At 43.5% G+C, this 12,497-nt stretch overlaps 1 pseudogene; it reads left to right on the top strand.

The window, feature by feature from the left end:
* Positions 1 to 11,232: 11,232 nt before the first annotated feature.
* Positions 11,233 to 12,179, top strand: LOC132482555 (retinol dehydrogenase 12-like; annotated as a pseudogene).
* The last annotated feature ends 318 nt before the right edge of the window (positions 12,180 to 12,497 follow it).

The raw sequence follows: 12,497 nt of genomic DNA, 5'->3' as shown, positions 1-12,497 counted from the left end.
GGCTAGGTTGAAGTCAGCCCAGAACGGGATTAAATAGTTAACAATGGCGTAGGTTCTATATCTACAAAATAGAGGATCTCTGATGGTGCAGTATTTAAGAATGTCCTAGGATTCAAGATCTCTGCCAAGGTGTATGGATGGAGAAAACTTAACAAAAATCTTGCTTTCAAGGTCAAATTAGGAGGGCCCTGATAGTGGAATGGTGGCCCAGTTCCAAAGTCATTCAGAGAGGCTTTGAAAATGGAAATATTAACTTAGACCCAAATCTGAAATAGACCAGAGAAGTATTAATAGTGGTATAATTAACAGTGGCCCACAACTCACAACCTATACCAAAGGGGCAATGATGGTGGAAGAGTTAACAAAGACCTGACTTCAAGGTCACACGTAATGGGCACTCATGATACAAGCATTAACTGAGGGCTGGGGTTGATGCACATAGGAGAAGAGGTACTAACAATGGAAGAGTTAGCAGATGTTTGATTTTCTATACACACCAAAGGAGCATAGATGGGGAGGATTTAACTGAGACCTGTTGTCATTGTACAGACCCTGGGGAGCAACAATAGGGAAAGACTTAATAGACTTGAGAAAAGATTCACGCATAAATTGCCCTGATAGTGAAAAAGTGAACAGACCTCCAGGTGCAATACACAGACACAAGGGACTGTTAACTATCTACCCTCAAAAGCCTAGATTCTACATCTAGATCAGAACCCATTAATGGTGGAATAGATAACAGTTGCCTGAGTTCAAGGTAAAATCAGAGATTTATTTAGGTTGGAAAAGTTAACAGAGACCCAGGTTGGGAGGACATAGATAAGGAATTCTTATGGTGGAATGGCTAACAGTGGCTGGGATTTGAGATCACACAGAGGGCATGGATGGTGGAAGAGTGAACAAGGACATAGTTTGAGTATTGACCAGATGGGCATCAGTGGTGGAATATTTCAAAGATGCCTGTATTTGTTTCCTATTGCTGCTCTAACAAATGACCACAAACTTGTGTTGGCTTAAACCAACACAAGTTTATTACTTTACAGTTCTGGAGGTCAGAAGTCCAAAGTGGGTTTCACTGGGCTGAAGTCAATGTGTTGGCAAGGCTGTATTCCCTCTGGAGGTTCTAGGGAGAATTCATTTCCTTGCTTTTTCCAGCTTCCTTGGCTAATGACCCCTTCTTCCATCTTCAAAGCAAGCTATGTAGCATCTTCAACTCTCTCTTTGACTGTGACCTTCTGTTTCCACCATCACACCTCCTTCTCTGACTCTGACCCTCCTCCCTCTCTCCCTCTCTCTTATGAGGAGCCTTGTGATTACATTAGACCCATCTGGATAATCCACAATAATCTTCCCATCTCAAGTTTCCTTTTCTATTTTTTTTTTTTTTTTGGCCACACCGCACAGCATGAGGGATCTCAGTTTCCCAACCATGCTGCCTGCAGTGGGATCCAGGAGACTTAACCACTGGACCACCAGGGAACTCCCAAAATTCTTAACTTAATCACATCTACCATGTCCCTATTGCCATGTAAGAAAACATATTTACAGATTTCGAGGATTGGGACATGGATATATTTGGGAGACCATTATTCTATCTACCATAATGCCTAATTTTGAGGTCAAACCAGAGGGTCAATGGTGGTGGAAAATCTGATTCAGACACAGTGTATTAATAGGGGAAGACAATTGATGGTAGATCAGGTTTGAATTCAAACCAGATGGGCATCAATGAGGGGCTCAAGCTGTTATGTCAGAATTGTTTCAAAGGCCTAGGTTCAAGATCAGAACAAAGGAAATTGATAGAAATCTCAATAGAGACTCTGGACCAAGGTTACAGGAGCATTGATGGTGGACACATTAACAGAGGCCCAGGTTTAAGATCTAAAACATAGGCACACTGATGGTAGAATACTTAACAGAGCCCTGGGTTTGAGATTAAAACTGAAGGTCACTGATGATTAAAGATTTAACAGATAGATTCATGGTCAGAAAAGAGGGGCATTGGTAGTAAAATCTACAACTGTGATCTGGGTTTAATATACAGATCAGAGAGGGGAACTAATGGTGTTAAGAAACTTGGATTTGACTGACAGATCAGAAGAGGCATTGATGAAGGAAGAAATAAAAATAGAACTCGGGTTTGGGTTTCACGCCAGACTGAATTGATGATGAAATAGTTACTTAACAGAGACCTAAGTTAGATGTCCCAACGAGTGGCACATTAGTGGCAGAAGTATTAACAGAAGGCTGTGTAAAGAGAAAATTGAACAGAGAACCAGGTGCAAGTCAGACCTGAGAGGAAGAGTTAACAGTGGACCAGGATCAAGGTTCAGATCTGAGGGACATAGATGGTAGAAGTCTGACCCAAGACCCAGATTCAATGTGGACAACAGGGGACACATAATCTTCTGTGTGGTCCTGACTAAAGCCACAATCATGTCTTGACTTCAGTAGTGTTATACAGTAGTGGCTATGGACTGAATTGAGCCCCCCCCCAACATGTTGACATCCTAATCCCCATGTGACTGTATTGGACATAGGGCCTTTAAGGAGGTGATTAAGACTAAATAAGGTTATGAGGGTAGAGTCCTGATCTGATAGAACTGGTGTCCTTAGAAAAGAACCAGAGTCACCAGAGACATCTGTGAGACACCATGTGAGGACACAGAGAGGAGATTGCCATCTGAAAGCCAGGAAGAGAGCCCTCACCAGAAGCCAAATCCTGCCAGAACCTTGATCTTGGACTTTCTGGCCTCCAGAATTGTGAAAAAACAAACTTCTGTTGTTTGAGCCACCCAGTCTATGGTATTTTGTTATGACAGCCCAAGCAGAATAATACAAAGCTATGTACATCTTTAAGAGTTCTCTCAATTATGTCAGAAACTAGGTATGACAGGACCCCTGGAAATTAAGAATTTTCATGAAGTTAAGGTCAAAGCTCGGGGGGAGACCTTCAAGATGGCAGAGGAGTAAGATGTGGAGATCACCTTCCTCCCCACAGATACATCAGAAATACATCTACATGTGGAACAACTACTACAGAACACCTACTGAACGCTGGCAGAAGACCTCAGACCTCCCAAAAGGTAAGAAACTCCCCCCGTACCTGGGTAGGGCAAAAGAAAAAAGAATAAACAGAGACAAAAGAATAGGGACAGGACCTGCACCTGTGGGAGGGAGCTGTGAAGGAGGCAAGGTTTCCACACACTAGGAAGCCCCTTCATGGGCAAAGATGGAGGGTGGTGGAGGGGGGGAGCTTCGGAGCCACGGAGGAAAGCAGTTATCTGTTCTGACCTCTTCCTGCCCATTTCCAGACCCTTAATACAGCTGGCAAGACCTGCCTAGGGTTAACCCTTCCTATGCCTGTGCTTTTTCCCAGTAGGTTCTAGAAAGGAGACCACACCCAACCCCATGCACACCCATACCTTTAATGGGTCAGCAGTAATTCTTTAATCACTCCAACTGCTGCAAAGGGCATGGGAGACAAGGGTCCCCTTTCACTTGCTTTGGCCCAGTTCTGCCTTCCAAAAGCTCCCTGAGAAGCATTTCAACTGGGAGACAAGGGCATACTGGACACTGGGTGTTACTCCCCCAGTTATCATATACTTAGAGGAGTAACCCCAAACAAAACTAACCCCTCTTAGCAATGAGAATATAACTACATTGTCGCTATAGGAGGAGAGCTCAGGACAGAAAACAAAGCTGAAAAGGTCAAAGGTCAGAAACAGTGAGGTTACCTTAGTAAGCTACAGCTTCCCCATTAATCCAGCCTTAATTGCACAGCCTTTTGCTCAAACTCAGACTGAGGTCGAGTCCCCCTCTTCTTCTCAACACATGAAGGTCAGGAAGGAAACTAGCTTCTCACCATTTATACCTAACTCCAGGACTTATTTTCAAAATCAGCTCAGCCAAACCATATCCCAGGAGCAAACACCACCCACTCCCCTACCCCCCACCCCAGCACGTCTCTCCTTCCAAGGTACAGGGGGCTGCCCCACAAGCTCCTTAGCATAGCCATTCCTCCTCTTTAAATTTCCTCAAGATTTCAATCCACTCATCCTAGAATCTCATTTGGCACCTCCAGAATAAACCCTTCTGAACTTCTCATCTCTATTCTCCAAAAGAATAAATAATCAGAATCCCCAACTATCAGACCTGAAAGGAACCTTAGAGATCACTTGATTCAAACTCTGCAATATACAGCTCGGGAAACTGAGGTCCAAGGAAGGGGAAGCACTGGCCCAGGGTCACACAGCTGCTGGACAGTGTGGGAGCAAAAAGGATTAAAAATCTGGCTCTGGAAGAGAAAGACAAATACCGTATGCTAACACATATATATGGAATTTAAGGAAAAAAATGTCATGAAGAACCTAGGGGTAAGACAGGAATAAAGACACAGACCTACTAGAGAATGGACTTGAGGATATGGGGAGGGGGAAGGGTAAGCTGGGACAAAGTGAGAGAGTGGCATGGACATATATACACTACCAAATATAAAATAGATAGCTAGTGGGAAGCAGCCGCATAGCACAGGGAGATCAGCTCGGTGCTTTGTGACCACCTAGAGGGGTGGGATAGGGTGGGTGGGAGGGAGACGCAAGACGGAGGAGATATGGGGATATATGTATATGTATAGCTGATTCACTTTGTTATAAAGCAGAAGCTAACACACCATTGTAACGCAATTATACTCCAATAAAGATGTTTTAAAAAATCAAAGCTCTTCTCAAGAATTTTTTGACACAGTGAGTAATACCCTTCATGCATATTCCTCAGCCCTAGACCCAGATTTTCTGATCCAGTAGGTAAGGTTGAGGTCCAATAATCTGCATTTATTTTAACTTTTTATTTGGAAATGATTTCAGAATTACAGAAAATGTTGCAAGAATAGTAATTATATTTTTTCCTGAAACATTTGAAAGTAAATGTCCCTAAATACTAGTGTATTTTTCCTAAAAAGCTAGACATTATTTTATATAACTACAGTATAAAAACAAAGCCAGGAAATTAACATCGACTCAACACTATTATCTAATCTGCAAATCTTTTTCAAAATGTGCCAATAGTCCCAATAATGCCCTTACTAGCAAAATAAAACATTTTTTTCTGTTCCCAGATCCAGTCCAGGATAGTGTGTGCATTTACTTGTCACATCTTTCAGTCTTTTTTTTTTTCTTCAGTCTTTTTGAAATCTAGCCTTTCTTCATCTTTTATGACATTGACATTTTTGTCAAACATAGGCAGGTTGTTTTGTAGACTGTCCCTTGGATTCATTCTTATATCTCTGATTCCAATCCAAGACCTCAGGGTTATTGTAACCTTATCCCTTTCCCATATTTGAAATGCCCTTCTCTGACAATGGAAAACATGACTCTTGTTATCTATAATATATTTGTTTGCTCAGATCTTCATATAAGGTAGTTTCAGAATTCCTAAACATACCCCTGTTTAAAAACAAATTTACTAACTAAAGTACAACATTTGTGTACAGTTCTTTTTGCTTTCAGCCTTCAAAATAAATATTGTTTCCCAAAGCTACTTAGGTTATTTGTTTTCTCCCCCATGCCCTTCAGTGTGGCTATATTATTCATCTGTAATACAGTTAGGTTCCATTATTTCTGTTTACATCCCATTTGGGGTTCCCCTCTCATCCTATTTTATTTTAATTTATTTATTTTGCAACCACTTTCTTACTTTCCTTATTTTTTTTCTAGAGTCTGTGAAATGTGGCTATTGTTCTAAGACTCAAAGCTCTGCAAAAAGGTATACTCAGAGAAATATTGCTTCCTGCTCCGTCCTAGTCCGCATCTCCCCCTTTTTTCCACCACGTTCCCACCCCACTCCCTTTGGATTACAAATTTCATTCATTACCTCATGTGCAGGCTCAGAGTGAAGTGTTGGGCCCTGGGAGAGGGGTTCCCTGTGAGTCTATGCTCCAGTTCCTTTCTGCAGTAAATGTCTCTAGAGGCCTGACTGCAAATATCCCTGCCTACTGGATTCCCTGGATATGGTGTGTTGAAGGTTGAGAGGATTCATCTTGAGCTCTTGGTTGTGGGCTTATTCAGCCTGAGGACTGAGGAGTTTCACTATTTTATTTAATTTAGGTTTAATGAAAGGTAAAATTTGTCCTGTATGCCAGTGTGGCCAATATTTAGTTATTATCTCTAGAGTACTTGCTATAATAATAGGAAATAAAAGGCTACAGAAAATTATTTTTCTAAGAAACATGAATTAAAATTCTCCTGTAAATAAAATCTAGTTAATTATGCAAAATTAACTTAAAATTTTTGGTTTTGCAAAAGCAGAAAGGTTATCGATATCAGGAAAGAAAAAACTTCATTGCAAAACCCTGCAGCATGGGGAGTGGGGAGGGCTGAGCAGATGGGCCCTTTCCAGTTCAGGAGCCTGGTCCAAAGTGGAAAGATGATGCTGAGAGTTCCTCATCCTTCACTGCCTCCCAGGTGGTTGATGTCACATCTCCAGGGGTGGTTTGCAGTGAGTTGTTTCATTCGAGGCTGGAAGTAAATGATACACTGGTGACCTCAGCAGGGTGTCCAGGTCCTGCTGGGGTCCCAAGATATGACAACAACTAAAAGGCAACGTCACTGCCCTGGTTTGTGATTGTATTAGGGTTTGGACATTGGCTATAGATGGTGCCACAAACACCTTTAGACAAGAGGTAAAGAGGAGAGAGAAACAGAAGAAGAGGGAGAGTGTGAGGGAGGGAGAGAGGAATCTGAGAGGCTGTGAGAGAGAAAGAGTCAGAAAGAGATAAGCAGATAAAAGACAGAGTGTGCAACTTGGTGAGGCAGGGATGGAGGGTCTTCTGCCCAAGGAATGTGCACTCAACTCAGAGGCAAAACTGGAGGGGAATCTATAAGAATCTAAGTCAGGGATTGGACTACCCTGGCCTCTCTCTGGAGAAGCCCTTGCCCTGTCATCTGTCCTACTGAGTCCCTACTATCGCCCCTCCAGAATAAATTCACATGCCCAGCGAAACCTACGGAGAACACTCCCAAGGAAAAGGATCAGAATGTGGGCTGATGCCTTCCTCCCACGGACAGGCCTGGGGAGGGGGTTGGGAGGGACTAAGGGAAGCAGAAAAACTGCCTCTCTGCCCAGGAGCAGCTGGGGTATCCTCAAGGCAGGAGTGAGGGACCCACATCTGACACCCTTGGACCTGGGCTATGGAAAGTGTCTCCTCTCTGGGCTGTCTATGCCCCAGTAGATGATTTTGTCCAACCCCCTGTCTCCAGGTAGCCAGGTACCAGGACACACCAGCCACACCAGCAGATTCAAAAGCCTAAGGGGAGAGTTGTGTGTCCCAGATTTCTTGGCAGATGGCCTAAGCTGCTTTGCTTTGCAGTTCTGCAGATTGAAAGGAATGAGGGTACAAGGGCCAATGGGGCCATGGGAACTTCTGGGACAGAGAAAGAACACCTGGTGAATTATTCAGGATTTGAGGACCAGCATCTGGATTTTGCTACCCAGAGGCAGTGTGAATCTCAACATCCACCTGGAAGGGATGCTGAGCCTGGGCGTCACTGCATCCCTTCAAGAGTACTGGGTTTGGTGATCCAGCTGACTTGGGCTGCTGTTGTAGGAACCAAGGTTACACAACCCCATTAACACATCAGTTTCACTGCTGGGAAGCAGTGAAATAAAATTGCCATGCAAATCTCGTTCAAGTCTTCATAGCGACATATATTTTCTTTTCTCCTGGGTGAAAACCTAGAAGTGGAATAGCTGTTAAACCCTCCAGCTTTGTTTTTATGGTAAGTGCATTGTTAGATTTTAAAGAAACTACCAAACTGTTTTCCAGATTGGTTGTAGCAGTGTACCAGTCCACAGGGCACAGTAGATACTCCAGACAAAAACCCACACATGTATATAGACAACTGATTTTTTTAAGGTACAAAGGCATTGTGGTGGAGAAAGGATAGTCTTTTCAACAAACGGTGCTGGAGCAATTGGATATTCATTGCAAAAGAATGTACTTGGATCCATACCTTGCAATATATTCAAAAATTAACTCAAAATGGATCATAGACCTACATGTATAACCTAAAAGTATAAAACTTCTAGAAGAAATCACAGGAAAAAGTTTTGACATTGTTAGGCAAATATTTCTTTGTTTTGACAGCAAAACACGATTCATAAAAGAACAAATTGATAAATTAGATTTTACCAAAACTGAAAAATCCAGTCTTTAAAGGACACAGTTAAGATCATTAAAAAACAAGACACAGGGCTTCCCTGGTGGTGCAGTGGTTAAGAATCCGCCTGCCAATGCAGGGGACCCTGGTCCAGGAGTATCCCACATGCCGTGGAGCAGCTAAGCCCATGTGCCGCGGCTGCTGAGCCTGCGCTGTGGAGCCCGCGGGCCACGGCTACTGAAGCCCTAGCACCTGGAGCCCATGCTCAGCGACAAGAGAAGCCACCGCAATGAGAAGCCCACACCACAATGAAGAGTAGCCCCTGCTTACTGCAACTAGAGAAAGCCTGTGCACAGCAACGAAGACCCAACGCAGCCATAAATAAATAAATAAATAAATAAAGTACTCAAGAAATTGTTATAGTTAAAACAAAACAAAAAACAAGCCACAGTCTAGGAAAAGTCTTTGCAAAAACATGTATCTAAGTATAAAAAAGACTCACAAAACTCATCAATATGAAAATAGCCCAATAAAAAACGGGCAAAAGATTTGAGCAGAAGATATACAAATGACAATTACATGAAAAGGTGCTCAGCACCACTGTCATTAGGGGAATACAAATTTAAAGCATAAAGACATACCACTACACACTTACTAAAATGGCTAAAATTAAAATGACTGCCCATAGCAGGTGTTGGCATAGATGTGGAAGAGCTGGAATGCCCATACACTGCTGATGGGAATGTAAAATGGTACAACCAATTTGGAAAACAGTTTGGTAGTTTCTCTAAAATCTGACAATACACCTACCATAAAAACAAAGTTGGAGGGTTTAACAGCTATTCCACTTCTAGGTTTTCACCCAGGAGAAAAGAAAATATATGTCCCTATGAAGACTTGTACAACATTTGCATGGCAATTTTATTTCTAATAGTCAAAAACTGAAAACAATTTAATGTCCATCAACAGGTGAATGAGGGACTTCCCTGGTGGTGCAGTGTTTAAGACTCCATGCTCCCAATGCAGGGGGCCTGGGTTTGATCCCTGGTCAGGGAACCAGATCCCACATGCATGCTGCAACTAAGAGTTCGCATGCCACAACTAAGGAGTCAGCGAGCCGCAACAAAGGAGCCCACCTGCTGCAACTAAGACCCAGCACAACCAAATAAATAAATAAATAAATATTTTTAAGAACAGGTGACTGAATAAACAAATTGGAGTCCATATAACACAACATGGATAAATCTCAAAATAATTATACTGAGTGAAGGAAGCCAGACAATCAGGGGTACATAGAGTATGTTTCTATTTACACGAAACCTTATAAAATGCAACTTAATCTTCAGTGACAGAGAGCAAATCAGTGCTTGATTAGGTGTATGCAAGTGGGCATGAGAGAGTGATGAATGTGTTTACTAACTTGATTATGGTGAATATATTTATATATAATATAAACTTATCAAATTGTGTACTTTTAATATGTACAATTTACTGTATGTCAATTATACCTCAATTAAGCTGTTTTTAAAAAACGTCATAGATAGCAGCAATCTGTATGATCAGTCATGCCAGAAATACATGCAAGAAAGTCTAAGATGTTGAGATATAAAACTGGCAGATATATTTTTCTGATCTCATACCCGGCAGCAATGATTTATCTTTAACACCAACTCTCAGATTCTGAGTTCCCCCGCTTCTCTCAAGTGATATAGTTATGATTTGTGCAAAATTCCATCTTTATGTTATACTTCAATATAAAGTTTACTCTTTTAAAAGAGAAGTGGAAATATACTATAGAGCAAAAGAATCTTCAGCTCAATGAACAATATTCTAGACAATATGGGAAACTCCCACAGCCACATAATGCTGGCATTTTCATTCATCCATCCTGGAGTCAGAAGGTCCACAGCATCCTGGGTCCTGGTGCAGGCCTTGCCCTCACACAGGGGTCTGTCACCACCACCAGCACAGAGAGTCTCTCCTGTTCCCTTGGTGGAAAAGTGCTGAGCACAGAGACTTCCACCATCCTGGTTTCTCACACTATAGTCCGTAGCCCTGACAGTCAGCAAGTCCCCCCACACAACTGGCCACAGGTTTTCCTGCTTGTAGATGTATTCATCATTTACACGTGCTCTCTGCAGTTGCTGGGGTTTACAATCTCCTCATGGGGTGGAGACTAGCATTGTGGTGAAGGATTAGCCAAACATGGTCTTCATTCCTCCCTCTACTATTTGTTGACTGTCTGACTTTAGGCAAATTCTGGCCTCTTGAATCTACATCTGTGACATCTATATCACATGCTCCTGGGAGCGTTTGGGTTTCTTGTGAACCCAAAACAGAGTTAGCACAGAATACATGCATGGTATTATTATCACCATGTTCATCAGTCAATAATAACAACAGTTAATGTTCGTAGATTACTCACTATGTGCCTAGCCTTATGCTAAGTGCTTTACAGGCACAAGTTACAACAGCCCTGTGAGGGAGGTGCAGTTATTACCTCATTTCACAGAGGAGGAAATGGAAAGTCAGGGAGGTTGAGTGACTTGCCCAAGGTCACTCAGTCATCAGGTGTTGGGGCAGGGAAGTGAACTCAGGTCTGTCTGCCTACAGAGCCCACATCCCTCCCACCAGGCTGCGCTGTCTTCCACCCCATTTGGCCTCAAAGAGCTCCAGTCACTCCTTTCCAAACCCAGTGACCCCAGAACTTCAGAACAAGGTAACTGACTTACTCCTTGCAGTAGGCAGAATAATGGCCCCCAAAGATATTAGGTCATAGTCCCTGGACACTGTAAATGTTACCTTACTTGGAAAATGGTTATTTGCAAATATGATTAAGGCTGTTGAGGTGTGGAGATTATCTTGGATTATCTGGGTGGGTCCTAAATGCAACTACATGTATCCTCATAAGAGATGCATGAGAGATGCCCAGAGTCCAGGAGAGAGAGGAGGTAAGGGAGTGGGAGGGAGAAGCAGAGAGAAGCAGCCAAGAATTGGAGCCAGACCAGGGGCTGGAGCCAGAATTGGAGTCGAAGCTACTTTTGCTAAAGCAGCAGCAACTAAAGAAGTTGAAAAGATGCTGGTTATCTTCGGACTACTCACCTCCCTCCTTTCTTTCCTGTATGTGATAGCTCTGTCCATTAGGAAGTTCTTTGCTGGTGGGATTTGGAGAACAAATGTGCAGCTTCCCAGGAAGATAGTGGTGATCACCGGAGCCAACATGGGCATCAGTAAGGAGACGGCCAGAGAGCTCGCTAGCAGAGGAGTATGCATTGCCTGCTGAGATGTACTGAAGTGGGAATCTGCTGCTAGTGAAATCTGAGCTAATACAAAGAACTCCAAGGTGCTGGTGTGGAAACTGGAACTATCCAATACCAAATCCATCTGAGCTTTTGCTGAAAGCCTTCTGGCAGTGCAAAAGCAGCTCCATATTCTGATCAACAATACAGGAATGATGATGTGTCCATATTCCAAGACAGCTAACAGCTTTGAAACCCACCTGGGAATCAACTGCCTGGGCCACTTCCTTCTCACTTGCTCTCTCCTGGAGCAGCTGAAGGAGTCTGCTCTTGCACAGATGGTGAACCTGTCATCGGTGGCTCACCATGCTGGCAAGATTCGCTTCCAGGACCTTGAGAGTGAGAAGTGCTACAGCTGGGGCTTTGCATATTGCCACAGCAAGATGGCCAATATACTTTTTACTTGGGAGCTGGCCAAGAGGCTCCAACGGATGGGGGCCACCCTCTATGCAGTGCACCCAGGCATGGTCCACTCTGAGCTTGTCCAATACTCATTCCTGCTGTGCCTGCTCTGGCAGCTCTTCTCCCTCTTTGTCAAATTGGTGTGGGAGAAGGGGGCACAGACCAGACTGCACTGTGCCATAACTGAGGGCCTGGACCCCTGAGTGCCAAGTACTTCAACGACCACAAGAAGATCTGGGTATCTCCAAGGGCCTGAAGTAACAAAGTGGCTGAGTGCCTGTGGAACGTCAGCTGTGAGCTTCTAGAAATCCAGTGGGAGTAGAGCTGGTGGAAGAGCCACAGCCTTATCAGGCCAAGTCCATGCCATAATGAAAGGGGACCAAGGAAAAGGACCAACCTGAAGGATTTTCCTTCTGGTTTACTGCTGTTGCAAACCCTGCCCTGTTCTGATTCTCCTGACCCTTACGGAAACCTTGGCACACCCGATGCTCTTGTGAAGCTGGCTCACAGCATGAGATGCTCACAACTGCAGAGGATTCTTCTCCAAGAATTTCATGAATAGAGTGCTCTCTTGGGGCAGGAGGACTGGGCAGATCCCAGGTGGGCATGGGGAAGTCAGAAGAGCCTGGGAAATTGGGGG

The sequence above is a fragment of the Mesoplodon densirostris genome, chromosome X, assembly GCF_025265405.1.
Source record: "Mesoplodon densirostris isolate mMesDen1 chromosome X, mMesDen1 primary haplotype, whole genome shotgun sequence".
Classification (NCBI taxonomy): domain Eukaryota; kingdom Metazoa; phylum Chordata; class Mammalia; order Artiodactyla; family Ziphiidae; genus Mesoplodon; species Mesoplodon densirostris.
Note: the sequence above shows the minus strand (reverse complement) of the source record. Positions and strands in the feature narration are given on the sequence as shown.